Source organism: Dipteris shenzhenensis, chromosome 4 (assembly GCF_047967505.1).
Source record: "Dipteris shenzhenensis isolate YYH24624 ecotype China chromosome 4, Dip_SZ_1.0, whole genome shotgun sequence".
Lineage (NCBI taxonomy): Eukaryota > Viridiplantae > Streptophyta > Polypodiopsida > Gleicheniales > Dipteridaceae > Dipteris > Dipteris shenzhenensis.
The window spans coordinates 5,824,198-5,840,391 of record NC_141599.1 but is presented as its reverse complement, the minus strand read 5'-3'; the positions used below and the strand labels follow the sequence as shown (position 1 = coordinate 5,840,391).

The 16,194-nt window shown below is 44.8% G+C and overlaps 1 non-coding gene across 1 annotated transcript; it reads right to left on the bottom strand.

Moving 5' to 3' along the window:
• Nucleotides 1-15,549: 15,549 nt before the first annotated feature.
• Nucleotides 15,550-15,745, bottom strand: LOC147902374 (U2 spliceosomal RNA). Its single transcript, XR_015540936.1, has one exon. It is a non-coding gene; the product is annotated as a U2 spliceosomal RNA (small nuclear RNA).
• Nucleotides 15,746-16,194: the final 449 nt, after the last annotated feature.

The following is a 16,194-nucleotide window of genomic DNA, read 5'->3' as shown; positions in this document are numbered from 1 at the left end:
ATTGCTCCGAACGACCAATCCAAAATAGCATTTGCTATAGAATGGGAAATCTTTGCCTATAGAGGCATGCCCTTTCGCTTATGTAATGCCCTTGGCACATTCCAGAGAGTCTTGTTCACTATCTTCAATTACTGAATAATTTCCTACAGGTATCCTTGAAAAATTTGTGCATCCACTCCAATAAGAAAGACCTTAAAATGTCTTGAAGCAGTTTTAATCAAATGCAGGGAATATGGCATCTCCCTAAATCCAATAAAATATCAGTTCATGGTCACCCACGAAATTGTTTTGGGACACATCATTTCTCAACATGGGATTGCAATTGACATGGAAAAAATTAAAATCATCATGGAATTGCCACCTCATAAAAATTCCAAAGGTGTGCAGGTCTTTATGGGACATGCCGCCTACTATAGAAGATTTATCTTGTGGTATGCCATGATAGCTGGACCACTTTACAAATTGTTGGTGGAATTATTATGGACAGAAGAGTTCGATCTGAGCTTCTAAAGTGGCACCTAATTACAACATCCATCCTTATATCTCCCAATTAGGATATTTATTTTCATGTTCATATACTGATGCCACCAAGTATGCAATTGGGAGTGTGCTTTGCCAACCTAGTGAACATAAGAAAGACTATGTAGTCTACTTTGCTCGTCAACAACTCAATGATGCAGAAATCAACTATACCACCACAGAAAGAGAAGCACTGGCAATGGTGCATAGTATTAAGAAATTTTGACACTATTTATTGGCAAATGATTTTGTCTTCTACACCGACCATCAAGCACTGCTTTATCTTGTGTACCATTCATGTACAACAGGAAGAATAACCAGATGGTTCCTTTTGCTTCAAGAATTCAATTACAAAATAGTGGTCCGCAAAGGCACCCAACTCTACATTGACGATCACATGTCTTGTGTCACATTAGGAGAAGAACCCACTGGAATAGAATATGACTTGCCAGATGCCACACTATTTCAAATAGATGCTGTTCCAGATTGGTGTGCAGATATCATTGGATACTTAATGATAGGAAGACCCTCGCCAGAATTGCGACCAGTTGAAGCTAGAGAACTGATAATCAAATCTACACCATATCAACTCTTGGCGGCCAATTCTATAAATTAGGAAAATATCACATCCTGTGCAAATGTGCCATGCCACATGAAATTCCACTCATCATCTGTGAAGTGCGTGATGCCAGAGGACACTTTGCAGGGGAAGCAACATCAAGACAAATCCTCTTAGTAGGATATTGGTGGCGTATAGGGACAAGGTTAGTTGCCTATCATACCATGACAACAAAAAAATGAAGAAAGAAAGCATGCTTTGACAGAAACCTTAAAGATAAAGAGATTAGGGAAGGTGACCTAGTTCTGCTCTACAATGCCAAAGTACACAAGGGCAAACTGAAATATCTAGGTCAAGGACCTTATAGAGTCAAAAAGATGAATCCCATTGGAGTTGTGCTGCTGGAAACATTGGATGGAGTCCAATTCACCACAACAATAAATGGGAGCCAATTGAAGCGCTAATATATCAACACGCAAGCCATCCCTGACAATACTGAAGATTTAGGAGCCCCAAGTCTTCCATAGTTAGTATTAGATTGTATCACAAGCACTCACCCTAGCATATGTACGTCTTCACACATATAGGTAGCATCAATTGATTTCAACCTAGGGCTCAGAGGTGATGATGATTGAGTCCTAGCTGCCCTAGGAAATCCTAGCAAAATAAGTCCCTAGCTAGCTTAGGTCACGTGAAATCACATGCTTTTGCATAAACAGGTAGTAGATTGTATCAATCATTGTGCCACACACTTTCATTCCGCACTCTCAAAGCATGTGCTAAAATCACATCTCTCACACTACACACACAACTGTCATACCTGCATACCAACTAATCTAATGATCAACGGTACACCCTATCAAAAATGGATGCAGGTACAAAAGCAATGCCACAGCTAAAGAGGATTCAAATAAAGAGCCCACAACCTTAGCCCACGAGACCCCCGCCAACTTCTGCAACCATCTACCTCCTCTCAACCAAGGTGACCATAGGCATTTGTGGTTCAAAGTGATAGCTTCGATGAGGAGTATGGGCATGACATGGAGATAGAAGAAGAACAAATTCTACCCTAGTTATTGCCCACCTACACAACCATTGATGAGGCCCAGTCCTTGGAGCTTGTGTGGCCACCTCCATTGACTTATTCACTTTCCAATGATGCAAAAGGTTTCTTAGAGAAAAGGGGACTTGGATGTTTGTTTGAGAGCCTCCAATCCTTGAAGGACAATCCTATGATGACCACATTTACATCCAAGAATTTCTCCATTCTTACCACTCTAGCGATGCACAGGTTGGCAAATACAGCACCATCACTATAAATCAGAGTCAACTCAACATTATACTCGATAGTATAGTGATCCAGAGGGCCTTCTCACTCCCAACTAAAGGGGGAAAATACCCCACATCGCTTGCCAATGCCAAATTTCTTGAAATTCAGCTTCTCCTCACCAAGGATACCAAGTTCCATAGGGATGGGATACTACTTCGCACAATCATCAACCCTCAACTCAAGGAAGCAGCAACATTCCTATCAACAATCCTGGGGTCAAGTGTGGCAAGAATCAATCCCTCGCAGTCCACAGATTTGTCTTGCTCAGTAGTCATCTAAAGCAAGACTGGATCCAACATTTGGTCATCTTCTTCACAAAGTAACTCAATGGTTCACCTAGCAAAAAATGTAAGACTCCTGACTTATTGGCAGTAATCATTAGTAAAGAGGTACAAGAAAAAGAAATGACTCTCCCCTTGTCACCACAACCTATTGAGGATCTAGACATCCTCTTTTTACTTGTGTGGGAGCCATCATCTTCTCCTACTACCACATTGCCAAATGTGGATGCCTCAGAAGACATGCCTAATAGGGAGGTAGAAAATGAGGAATTTCCCCACAAGATGCTACAGTTGGATGCATGGTTGCAACCAATATATCTCCATGAGTGTAGCAGTAGCAAGAGCCAGAGGCTACATCAGGCTCAACATCGCCCATCAACATCATGCCAATCAATGAGCCACAAGGAGATCTAGTGACATATCAACAATACGACTACTTTAACCAAGTGCCGACTTACCAAAGGAGCAATGTAACGTCTCCAACTTCATAGAGGACTCTCTCAAAAATAACAACCCAGTCGCGGGTCCCCTCGAGCTCTCTCATTTTTCTTCCTTCTTTTTGAGCTCTTTCTCTGGAACGCTCCCTCCTTGCCTAATGCTTACCACTTGGAGCTCACCTGAGTGCCATATGTCCATAAAGGACCTTAGTATCTTTCTAGCCTTTACATTGCACTCCCCATTCTTGCCTAGGCCTAGAATAGCTCCTAGTCCCCAACCCTCTAGGCTCCCATAACCAAGCACTGTCGAGCCCTCTCGGTTTCCCGCCTCACCATAATTGATCCTCAGACTTCCGTGATTATGGATGACGTAACATTCCCTTGCGCTTAAGAATGGTTTACGTCCTCGAAAACAAAATTGGAAACCTCCCCAAAAAGTTGCTTACCCTTTCCCATGTTGAACTCTCTTCAAGTCTACCTTTGCACTTAACCAGACATTCTTGTCATATTGTATGTCATATTCTTTTTTCTTGCCTCTCTAAAATTCTTTCCGATTCATGTGGTAAAGATGTAGGTTCAACGAGTTCAACTACGGCTTCATTTCCGATGAGCTTATCATCATCTCTGAATTTTCTTTTTAGCCTACAAACATGGAAAACTAGATGTACTATACATCCCTCAGGTAAGGCTCCAATTCTCTCAAGTATTGTGAATGGCCCACAATACCTAGGAGACAACTTCAGAGATTTACCTGTCTTTAGAGATTCTGAAGATTCACGTAGCTTGAGATAGTCTTTCTCATTTACTTCAAACTCCAACCTTCTACGATGGGGGTTTACATAACTTCATGCTCTATCTTGAGCTCTTCTTATGCTATCTTTAGCTAACTTAAGCATCTGATTCATATCGTCAAGAAAGTCTTTGGCCGCTTGAACCTTCTCCTTTTCGAGTCCCACTGCCATTGGGGATCTTAGTTGAAATCCATACATAATCATGAATTGACTAAAGCTTGACTAAAGCTTGTAGTTGAATGTTTAGCAATGTTATATGCAAATTCTAATATAGGACAATACTTTTCCCATTTAGTTTGCCGTTTACTTACATATGCTCGAAGCATATTCTCAATGATTTGATTGACCCTTTCAGTTTGACCATCACTCTATGGATGATCCATGGTGCTCATATTCAACGAAGTTTCCAATCTTCTAAACACAGCCCTCCAAAAATGGCTGTTAAATTTGCTATCCCGGTCACTAACAATACCAGCTGGTAGATGAAAATTTGCCATTGTGATTAGATTTTCAGAAGGAGCGATGGAGACAAAGGATGATGGAGACAGCGGTAGAGGCCATGAGGGGGATGTTAGATCCGTCCGTCTGTATGCCTCCACTCCCATCAACCCTCTCAACATCGCTTTTGACTTACCTCATCGACCTTTTGAAATTGACTTCTTGTTTGATTTCTTGGACGTCAACACCCCCTTACCTCAGCTGCTAGAACGCTTCAACTTGGCTAATGATACCCGCTTCCCTGCTCTTATATTCAAACAGTCTCCGGAATGTGAATCGCCACCTATGAGACATGGAACTAGCTCGATTGCCCATGGTGGAAGAGGAGGATGAGGAGGAGCTGTGCACCCCTCTTATGCGCATGCAGCTCAGAAGCCACGGGGTGGCTTCTTCACCCTCCCCCCAATAACATGTACTTGTATTGGCCCTTCTAGTGTAGACGGGCCCTTGGTGGCCAGAGGCTTACACAAGGAGCATCTCATGCAGTCCCTCCAGTGAAGAGAAGCTGGCGACAAAGGTGAAGGAGGAGCTGCAGGCACCGGTGCCAGCTCTCGCTCCAAGCTTGCACGTGAAATTGGAACCATGAGAAATGATAAAACAGGAGATAATGGACCCCGACCAAAGACATCAGACAGAGCTCCCTCATTCTGTGGAGGCTCCTTAAGCAAGGACACAAGAAGAGATAGAGAAGATATTGGGCAGATTACGAGAGACAAGAGGCTACCCTCAGCCTACGAGAAAGAAGTTGAAGACCATCCATCATCGGGCATCTCAGAACCTTGACATGCTTCACAACCATATGAGGATGGAGCACAACATGCTAATGGAGAGGATTCAGCAGAGTAGATGGAGAAGGTAAGTCAGTAAAAGCTTTCTTAGATGACAATCTTCTTCAAGACTCTCTAGTCTGGCTTAGAACTCATGCGTTAGTAGGCTTTCTGCCTGGAGTAAGACCCCCTCTCACTTTCATTGAATCCTGGATCAGGATGAACTGGATTAGGAAAGTTATAAATGTTTTAAATGTAAGATTCCTCAAGAAAGGCTTTTTTGTCTTTCTTTTTGAGAAACCAGAAATGGCTTCTAGAGCCATGCAAAATAGTCTTTGGACTATTAGGAATCAGCCCTCATATCTTGACTGGTGGTCCAAAAAATTTTCTCCAGACTCTCCTAGATCTACTAAGATTCCTGTATGGGTAGAGCTCACAGACTTGCCTCTGTACTTGTGTAACCAGCTTCCCTCCTTATGTAGTGGACTAGGAGAAGTTCTTGGAGAAGAGCAAGAAAACTTTATCAACCCCAAGGGGAATCCTCAGATTTGCATCAAAATGGACATAGCAGAAGAGATGCTTGGAACACTTACCATTCTTAACAGAAATGGTAGTGTATTCAGGGAACAACCCCTTTCTTATTAAAATCTCCCTCATTCTTGCTTTTTGTGTGGTCTATCCACACGTGGTCAAGAACAGTCCTTTAAAGAGTCCCAAAGCTAAGGAGCCAGAAGCCAATGCTACAAAGCCCTACTAAAAAGTGGGTCCCTAAAACACAGAACCCTGCTTCTAAGGGCCAGTCTTCTAGACAGGTCTCTAACAAGAGGAGTGAAAAGGACAACAGACAAATAGAAACACTCAACAAAAATCTCTTTGATCCACCCAAAGAGCAAGAAGAAAGTTTGGAGAAGGAAGTCAATGTCAATCAAGAGGATAACATGGTCATGGCTGGTTGGTCAAAAGAATTTGAAGAGGATGTTAACAGGGAAGATGCCATGGAAGAGGTAGAAGCTAGTGAAGAAGACTCAGAGGATGATCCAAGAAAGGCCACTCATGATACTACACCTTCTCAGGAAGTCACTCGTCAAGACAAATCCTTCATAGTAGTTCAACATAAGAGAAGACAATCTAAGGTAACCTCAATGCCAATGAACAGCCCCAACCCTAGGGCTAAAAAGGGGAAGAAGAAGAATGTTAGATAAATCATTAACTTTCTTGACTCTCAATGTCAGAGGTTTAATGGATCCAGGTAGGAGTGAAGAATTAGCATTTTGGCTAAGAGCTAACTCACTCTCACCTCTCTTTTTTGTTAGATATCAATGCTCCACTCTCGTGTAACTACGCGGGAACTAGCTAACTCTACTTGTAAGCCCCCCATATGAGGAGAAGGCATTTGAGTAGCTCGGTTATCCGGTAGGTCTTGGTTTGGACACCAGATGGGGGCCATGTGTGGCCTGATGGCTGGACGGCTTCAGATAGAGTTGGCACATTGCCAACTAGGCTACATGCAAGTGCAGGAAGGCATCCCATGACTGACCGCACTGAGGGTTTACCTTACATTGTGGCATACATACTTTGGTGCACCTGATATTTGGTGTGATCAGTGGTTGGGAAACCAAGCCCAAGAAGGTCACCAAGGTGGGTGAATGAACAAAATCAAGTGCTCATCCAAGATGGTTCAAATGAGGAGATGGCCACCCTTGCCGCCTCCTCTACATACAGACGAGCCCCTTCCCTGGATGATCCTAGACGTAAAGAAACCAATGCAAGCCCAAGGCCTCACATCTCCACCTGCTAATAAGGGAGCTTATTCAAACCCGGTCTTAAAGAGACAATGCTTAATAGACTCAAAACTTGGTATAGTAATGCGAAGAGAAATTTGAGCATAGAATCAAGGTAAAAAAAGGGTCGGATACCATCCACCCTAACCACCTAACAACTGATAGGGATGAGAAGGTACTTAGGGTGCCAGAGAGAGTGGAAAGAGAGGAACCACCTAACTCCGATAACTCAGAGGTCCCAGACTTGATGCAGTGGATGTTTCAAGAGGACCCCCTGTTGCAGAACTTGAGAGAGGAGGAAGACCTCTATGGCTTTGATGAGCCACATCGGTGGAAAGGGAGGCCTCACAGGAAACACGTGATATTGACGGGTTAGCGGCCTTGCTCTCCATAGAGGTCAAGATGTGAATTGCATCCTTGATGCAGGGGAATCCTACCCTCTGGCGAGACATCTCAAGCTATATGAATGGGCAACAAATCCTAGCCCAAGAACCTACCAACCCCAAAGAAAACCATCCACAAGAGGAGGGTTGGAACCTACCTACGGTTCCCATCAATAAATTAGGCCAATACTTTGAAGGTGATGACACCAATGCAGCTATCCTCATAACGTACCACAACCAAAAGCTTGATGCCATCCTAGATGGTGGAGTAGGTATAAGTGTTTGCACCAAAGAGTGTTAGGAATTGTGGGGGAGACCTTCCCTCGAGCCAACCCATCTTCTAGTGAAGCTAGCTGACGGTGGAACTGCTGATCCCCTGGGAGTTCTCAGGAGTATTAACATTAAGGTGCTTGGCGTTTCGATTTGTGGTTATGGACTTTACCAAGCAGCCCGGATATGAAGTCATCCTAGGTAGGCCCTTCCTGCGAATGTCCGGACTCGTACATGATTGGCGCTCGATTGTGATAGTCCTAAAGAAGAATGAAAAAATCCGGGTATGTGTGGACTTGAAAAAGTTCAATGCTCCCACAGGTTGCAACCTCTACCCATTGCCTTTCACAGAACATGTTCTAGAAAGGGTAGCCGGGAAGGAAGCTTACAGCTTCCTAGATGGGTTTTCTAGGTACAATCAGGTATCCATCACCCCGGAAGATCAACATAAAACTTCCTTTGAAACCGAATGGGGTGTGTATGTAGTCAATGTGATGATATTTGGACTCACCAACGTGCCCACCACATTTTAGCGGCTGATGATCACCGCCTTCAAGGAGTAACTAGGAGACTTCGTAGAAGTCTTCTTGGACAACCTGTGCGTGAATTCAAAATGGGATGATCATCTAAAATACCTAAAGCTAGTCCTTGAGGGGTGTAGAATGTACTAGACTTCCCTAATCCTCTCAAGTGTCAAATTTGGGTCAAACAGGGAGTAATTCTTGGACACATAGTGTCCAAGAACGGGATCTCCATGGATTACAATAACATCAAGCTCATTCTGGAGCTATGCCCACCCACGAACGCCAAAGGAGTGAAGCGCTTTATAGGACATATGGGCTACTATCAAATATTCATCTTGTTCTACGAAAACATAGCCTAGCCATTGTATAAGTTGTTGGTAGTCTTTGAGTGGACCGAGGAGTGTCAGAGATCCTTTGAAGCCCTCAAGATAGCTCTGGCTACAACACCAGTATTGTAGGCCCTGAAATGGAATCTAATATTCCAAGTCCACATAGATGTCTCAAACCTTGCCATCGGATGTGTGTTAGTCCCAAACAGGGGAGTACAACTTGGACTACCTTGTGTACTTTTCCAGCTGGCAATTAAACGATGCCGAGGTTAATTACACTACAACAGAGAGGGAAGGTCTAGCCATGGTTTATGCAGTTAAGAAGTTTAGGCATTACTTGTTAGCCAATTAGTTGGTCTTTTTTTAAATCATCAGACACTATTATATCTAGTTAATAAGTCCTACATGACAAGACGCATAACAAGGTGGATGTTAATCCTCTTGGAGTTCAACTTCAGAGTCATGATGCATAAAGGAAAGACCCCGTCCTAGCCAACCACCTCTCAAGGATTCCCAATGAAAAATCTCCAACAGGAGTCGAGGATGAGCTCCCAGATGCTCCCTTATTTCTCGTTGACATAATTCTGGAATGGGCAGCTGAAATAGGCCACTACTTGGCAAATGGGTTACATGTCGATAAAGTCCTAAAGACATAGCCTGCAAACTCATTAAAGACGCGGAACCATACCAACTAATCGTAGGCCAACTCTATCGCATGGGAAAAGATGGTATTATGTGTATATATTTGTGTGCGAACATGAGCATGTGGATATTCCGCTTTGATTAGACCCATGACTATGCTTTTGAAAGATGGTGTTGATTTCTCTTGGAGTGAGGATTGTGATCAAGGGTTTGTGCAAATCAAGGGTGCTCTCTCTTCTGAACCCATCCTATGCAATCTTGATTGGTCCAAGACTTCTATATCAACCCAAGGTTTGGGGAGCACACTTTGGCAGGGATTCGTCTCCAGCAAGGGGAGGACTGGTTCATGTATCCCATCCGGTTCGTTTCATGGCAGATGCGTGAAACATGTAGGACATCGAACTGTTCAGCTAGCTCTTTCACATGACTCTTTCACTCAATCACACACAATGTATCACATGAATAAGAATGATGTCTTACAAATGACAAATGTGCAACCACTTAAAGGTTGGCATTCAGCATCAATCTCTTTTCAATATATACGTTAAACAAATCGTTTAATCTTTCTGTGCCTGATGTGACATGCAAGGAAACTGACTCATGGACGCCACACTTGAACCTTGTAGAGAGAGACATGTCACAAGAATCATGAAACCTACGTGAGGACACCGTGCATGAATAGACACCTACAAAATGGACAAACATGAAAGGGAACAATCATGCTGAAAAAGACTCTTCCTTCATGTCAACCACAAGGTTGACCATGGGATCAAGACATATTGGGAGGATCATACACGGCCATCGATAATCCTTAGTGAGAGTCCCATGCGATCTCATTGTGAGGAATCTCAGCAGAGTTATCATCATAGCCCACATCATATGTTGAGGTATCCAGCAGAAGTATCTGCATACTCTGAAAATAATGGATGCATATCAACATCCTCAACTAGGTGGGTCATGTCCATCTATGGCTCTGCTCCAAATATCTTGACCTACTTGACCAAATCTGTGTATTCTTGACATCGTATGTCTCAGCTTGAGTCTCGTGGGTATGGGAAAGTTCATTAGCAGAGATCCACACACCTGATGGAACTTTCTTAGCACATCTGTAGCATAGATTGTATCTTCTCTTGGAGCTGCACCTACCCGAGTTCATCTTGCTGGCTCCGCAAGGTGGTCTTCCCACTGGACCTACTGTAAACAATTCCCACTGCTTATGGAGCTATCTTTTAGGACAGCCAATCTAATAGTGCTTGTTCAAGATCATTGGTATGGTTCCACACTTTGGTGATTGTTTAGGTGGGGGGTGGTAGCCTGGCTTTAAAAAAGCAACATGCCTTCTCCATTTAGATGATCTCACTCGCTTGGTTGGCCAATAAGGAGACTGTCATGAGCCAACAGATTCAGGATGCTACTCCACCCTCTATAAAGCACTCCGGGATCTCCTCAAAGGGCGTCTGCAGTCCCCAAACTATAACCATGCTCAAGTTTTCTTTCAGGTTGTACCTGTCGGTTCAAAATTTTAAATCTAACTAGATCTCTCTAGGTTTGCCTCCATGTTCATGTTTTCATTTTCGCTCACTAGGAAATGCAAGTTCCTGCCTCCCACTTGCAGCCCCTTTCAAAATAAGGTCAAATCACTTATCATTCATCTTCCCTCGCAGGTTTTCATCTTCCTGCACTAGCAAATGCAAGTTCACACCTCCCCCTTGCAATCCCTTTGTGCTCTGATCACTTCTCATTCCTACTTTTCCTTGCTCATTCTTTACGTTTCTCCCTCCTGTCTTGATCTCCTTGAAAGAAAACCTGTATCAAAGCTCCATGCATCCCTCTCTCCTCTTTCCTTAGCTGTCATCTTCATCCATTCTAAATTAGTCACTCTCTCCCTCACAAATTAGGGTTATGATGCCGAAAACAAGAAATCCATAGAAAGGAAGAGCCTCGATGCTCCTTCACACTTTTCTAACTAGAAAGAGGACACTTAGTTCGTAATACAATGAGGTTTGGCCATTCTAAAGTTGTGCATTTATTTGCTTTTAACTTGTTTCTCCACTCCATAGAAAAAGGTAATATGCATGGAAAGTGCACAAAATTAGAACTAAAATGGGCTTTAGACCTTACTGTGAGCTAGTCTAGCATTTGGTACCCAAATTTGGGCAATTAAACCTCCTTGGATTAGCATGTTACACTATAGACCTAAAGTTCAATGAATGTTCACTATAGTGATGGTTAACCTTGATGATTCACCATATGCTTGAAATATGATGTCACGGGGATCCAAATCACCGAACTAATGATCGGATGGGAAGAATGGACATGTGTCAATACAATTGGATCATGTCTCTAGTGGAGTCTGAAGCATAGAAATAGTCTACTACTGCTTCTCATTGGGCATGGCTACTAGCACACAGCACAGTACAAGTACGGGTAGTGTGGTATAAGACTAAGTCTATAGACAGAGTCTTCCTATACTTGTGCACTGGAGTCGGTTTGCAATCCGCACTCTCTTCTCACGTGTCAATCATGAATTAATTCTTGTAAAGAATTGAGATGCAGAGAGTGAGCACATGAGGAAAATTAAGATGAAAACTGCTTCCTTCCTTCCCACTAATGGAGGGTTTGGCTCTTGGAGAGCCACCCCTTGAGAGAGCTACAGTGGGATCCAAGAGTGTGGGTTTGACCTACCCAGGTCTGGTAATCTGCAACAAGGACAATACTGATGCCTTTCTTCTCAACACAAATCATGTGTTGGCAGACATCTGCACTTACCTATGGACACTGGTTGGAGCAATAGGCGTGTTGGAATATGACTGGTCACCTCCCCATTTGTAAGCCCCCAAATGAGGAAGGGTGAGGTGGACCTAGGGCTGCCACATGGACAGCATAGTGGCTGTCATATGAGTAGCATAATCACAGACAAAAGCAAGAGCATGGGGCTCCCACATGGGCAGCACATAGGCTGCCGTGTGGGCAGCACCCAGGAGCATACCTGAAGGCCATTGGATGCTGCAATAGGAGCAGATCAGAGGGGAGCTCCACGTAGACGGACATTTCTGGACAAGGAGTTCTGGCTCAGCTTTGGTGGCGTGGAATAGGTCGCTTGGAGCAGTACACCACTCAATTTCACCAGATTCATGGGTGTCTCTGCATGCTGTACGGGATGGTTAGAAGGCTTCTGGACCAGAGATAGGTCCACAAACAGGCCGAGATGGCCAGGGCGCCTCTGTGCGGCAGTGGTTGGACCAAATTCAGGACTGGAACACGCCTTGGAGAATGGTGAACAGGCTGCACGGGATGGCCCAGCAGCGTGGCAGTTCGAGGCCTAGAAAGGAGGCGGATTGGCAGGCCTTTGGGCCTGGACCAGTGGCAGTCAGCCACGTGGCCAGACCTGGTTGGGCACAAACCCAGCCAGCCAATGTCGGTTGGACAGACCAGCCAGTCAGCTATTGGGCTGAGTGGGTCGGCCAATAGTCGGTCTACTTTGGGGGCTGCCAGCCCCTATAAAAGGGAGGCATTGGGGGCTCATAAGTCATCCATTGGAGCATCCCTTCAGGAGCAGATTGCAGCAGCAACACCGGCCAGCAGATTTGGGCCCTTCATCGAGGGTACTTGGAGAAGCACAGGAGGAGGCTGATTGCTGCAGACAAACACCTCAGAAGGAGACCTCATCCTAGGCTGGCATTCAGGGCAGCAAGGAGGGATCAAAGGGGGAGCTTGGTCCTCACCATTGGCTACGTTCCAGAGCAGCAAGGAGGACAAGCAATCAAGGTCAAGCACTGCCTTACCATTGGCTGTCCCGAAGGATCAGCCTCAAGGCAACAACAACGAGGCCCACCTAAGCTGTGAGGGACCACGCAGGCTGAGTGTTTCGAGAGCACACAGGCTGTGGGGCACGACAACGAGGCCCACCTAAGCTCAGAGGGAGCACGCAGGCCACAGAGGCAGGAGAACCACTGTTTTAATTTATGTAGAGCACTATGCTACTAGAGGGTGTCACACTGGGCATCACTTTTGTATTGTGTCCGTTGTGGACGAAAATATTAAATTTGTTGTCCTCTGTTTTCTAACATGTCGCACGAGGTACTCACCCAGTTTTGGTCTTGACATGGACCCATCTACGGCCATGAAAGATCTCCTCCTTTTGCTTGGCTACACATGGTGGCCTTTCCATTGGACCATCTAGCAAATGAGGAGGGATGACTACCCACCACTACTGCAAATCATAGACATTGTTTATGGAGCTGTCCTTTAGCACAGAGGATCTAGTCATTGTTAGGGTATGACACATTCAACGATTGTTTACATGAGGGATGGCAGCCTGGCTAACAAAGGGCAACATGCCCTCTCCATACAGATGATATCCCTCGATTGCTTGGTGAACGAGGAGACCGTTATAAACCTCATGTAGTGGGAGATAGACTACGTTCCAGAGCAGCAAGGAGGACAAGCAATCAAGGTCAAGCACTGCCTTACCATTGGCTGTCCGGGAGGATCAGCCTCAAGGCAACGACAAAGAGGCCCACCTAAGCTGAGAGGGACCACGCAGGCTGAGTGTTTTGAGAGCACACAGGCTGTGGGGCACGACAACGAGGCCCACCTAAGCTCAGAGGGGGCACGCAGGCCACAGAGGCAGGAGAACCACTGTTTTGGTTTATGTATAGCACTATGCTACTAGAGGGTGTCACACTGGGCATCACTTTTGTATTGTGTCCGTTGTGGACGAAAATATTAAATTTGTTGTCCTCTGTTTTCTAACATGTCGCACGAGGTACTCACCCAGTTTTGGTCTCGACATGGACCCATCTACGGCCATGAAAGATCTCCTCCTTTTGCTTGGCTACACATGGTGACCTTTCCATTGGACCATCTAGCAAATGAGGAGGGATGATTACCCACCACTACTGCAAATCATAGACATTGTTTATGGAGCTGTCCTTTAGCACAGAGGATCTAGTCATTGTTAGGGTATGACACATTCAACGATTGTTTACATGAGGGATGGCAGCCTGGCTAACAAAGGGCAACATGCCCTCTCCATACAGATGATATCCCTCGATTGCTTGGTGAACGAGGAGACCGTTATAAACCTCATGTAGTGGGAGATAGACTATGCTCACTCTCTCTCCTGCTCATTACTAACTGCAATCGCAAGGTGATGCACTCAATACAGAAAGTGATGCTGTGGATGTGAGTGAGTGAATCATAGGGAGAGGATGTAGTGGAACTAATAGATACAACTGAATAATGAATGCCCGACCAGGGTCAACGGTCGTGACCAGATTAGGGTTATCTTAAATTTGTCATTCTCCCTCACAGATTAGGGTTGCGATTCCTCTTTGTCTTGATAGATGCAAAAAAGTAGAAGAAACTTACAGAAAAGAAGGGGCTCAATGCTCCTTCACTCCTTTCTACCTAGAAACAAGACACTTAGTTCGTAATACAATGAGGTCTGACCATTTTAAAGTCGTTGCATTGATTTGCCTTGAACTTGTTTCTCTACTCCGTAGAAAAAGGTATTATGCATGGAAAGTGCACAAAATGAGAACTAAAATGGGCTTAAGCTAGTCTAGCATTGCCGTTAGGCAATAAAACTTCCTTGGATTTACATTATAGGCCCAAAGTTCAATGGATGGTTGACCTTATACGCATGAGAAATATGACGTCACGGGGATCCAATATTGGATCGGATGGGAAGAATGGCAACACAATCGGATCATCTCTCTAGTGAAGTCCCATGCCTACAAATAGTCTACTATTGCTTTCTCGACTGGCAGAAATCCCGTTGCTACTAGCACACCACACAGCGTAGTGTGGTATGAGACTCCGTGTATAGAGGGAGTCTTCCTATCCTCGTGCATTGGACTCTCTTCTCACGTATGAATCATAAATTAAGTCTTGTCAAGAATTGAGATGCAGGGAGAGGAGCCCATGAGAGACGTTAAAATGGAAATTGCCAACTTCCTTCCTATTAATGGAGGGCTCGGCCCTTGGGGAGAAGCTACAGTGGGATCCAAGAGGAAAGTTTTGACCTACCCCATCCGCCACACAAGCACAGTACTGATATCAGCCTTTCTTCTCAACACAACCAGCGTCGTCAGCCATCTACAGACACTAGTTGCAGCACTCACCCAAATTTGGTCTCCGCTGTGGACCAACCTCCGGCCATGAAAGATATCCCTTTTGCTTGGCTATCAGCATAGCCCCATCTGCTGAATGGAACTAGAATCGACTGCCCTTCCTTGCTTCCACTGTGACAAAACAAGATTTAACAGATGCCTATGCTGTGATATAGATATACGATACTTATATTTCCAGATTTGGGCTCTGCGCAAAACCTCGCCAAGCGGACTTGGCAACTTCGAAGAAAGCGTCCTTGACGTTGACAGACTCCTTATTGGGAATTTCGATTGGACTCCCCCCCCTCGGAGGGGGAGGGAGAAGGGGTGCGCCAGGCCTCTTACGTAGTGCAAGACAGAGGCGACGCGCGCAGTCCCAGGCAGCAAGCTGCCGGATGGGACTGCCCCCAGAAAGAAATTAGGTTAATATCATGTGACCCGGTGGGTCACGTATCAGATATTAAACTGATAAGAACAGATACTACACTCGATCTTAGCCTAAAGGCCGAGAAAGGTATGAGAAGCACTCAGGCGCAGGCTGCCTTAAGACTGCCCTCCCCTCACCCCCTTTTGCATTGCTGCGTATGGGATTTTGTCATCGTCCCATGCCACATGTCCACCATCTATTGCATGCATCCCCTTTCCTTACCAACCACTCTACGATTAACAATGGGTATGTATTCTCAATCTAGTGAAGGCATCTCTTCTTTGGATGCCTTATCTTAAGGTTCATTTGTGTGGTCTAGTAGCCTTCTACACCCGATACATTTAATCGCTAGTTTGGAAGCATGGAACTTGCACGTCCTACATCTTCCAAGACATCACTCAAACCTCTTGCCTAGTCTCAAGATCTTTCTCAAAAATAGAATCATTGCACTGTACTCACAACCTCTTCAGGTAAGTAAAAGTGCAAAAGTTTTGAAATTTCTAGGTGTCCCCAGTTATAATGGGCGATAGATGGGCATGG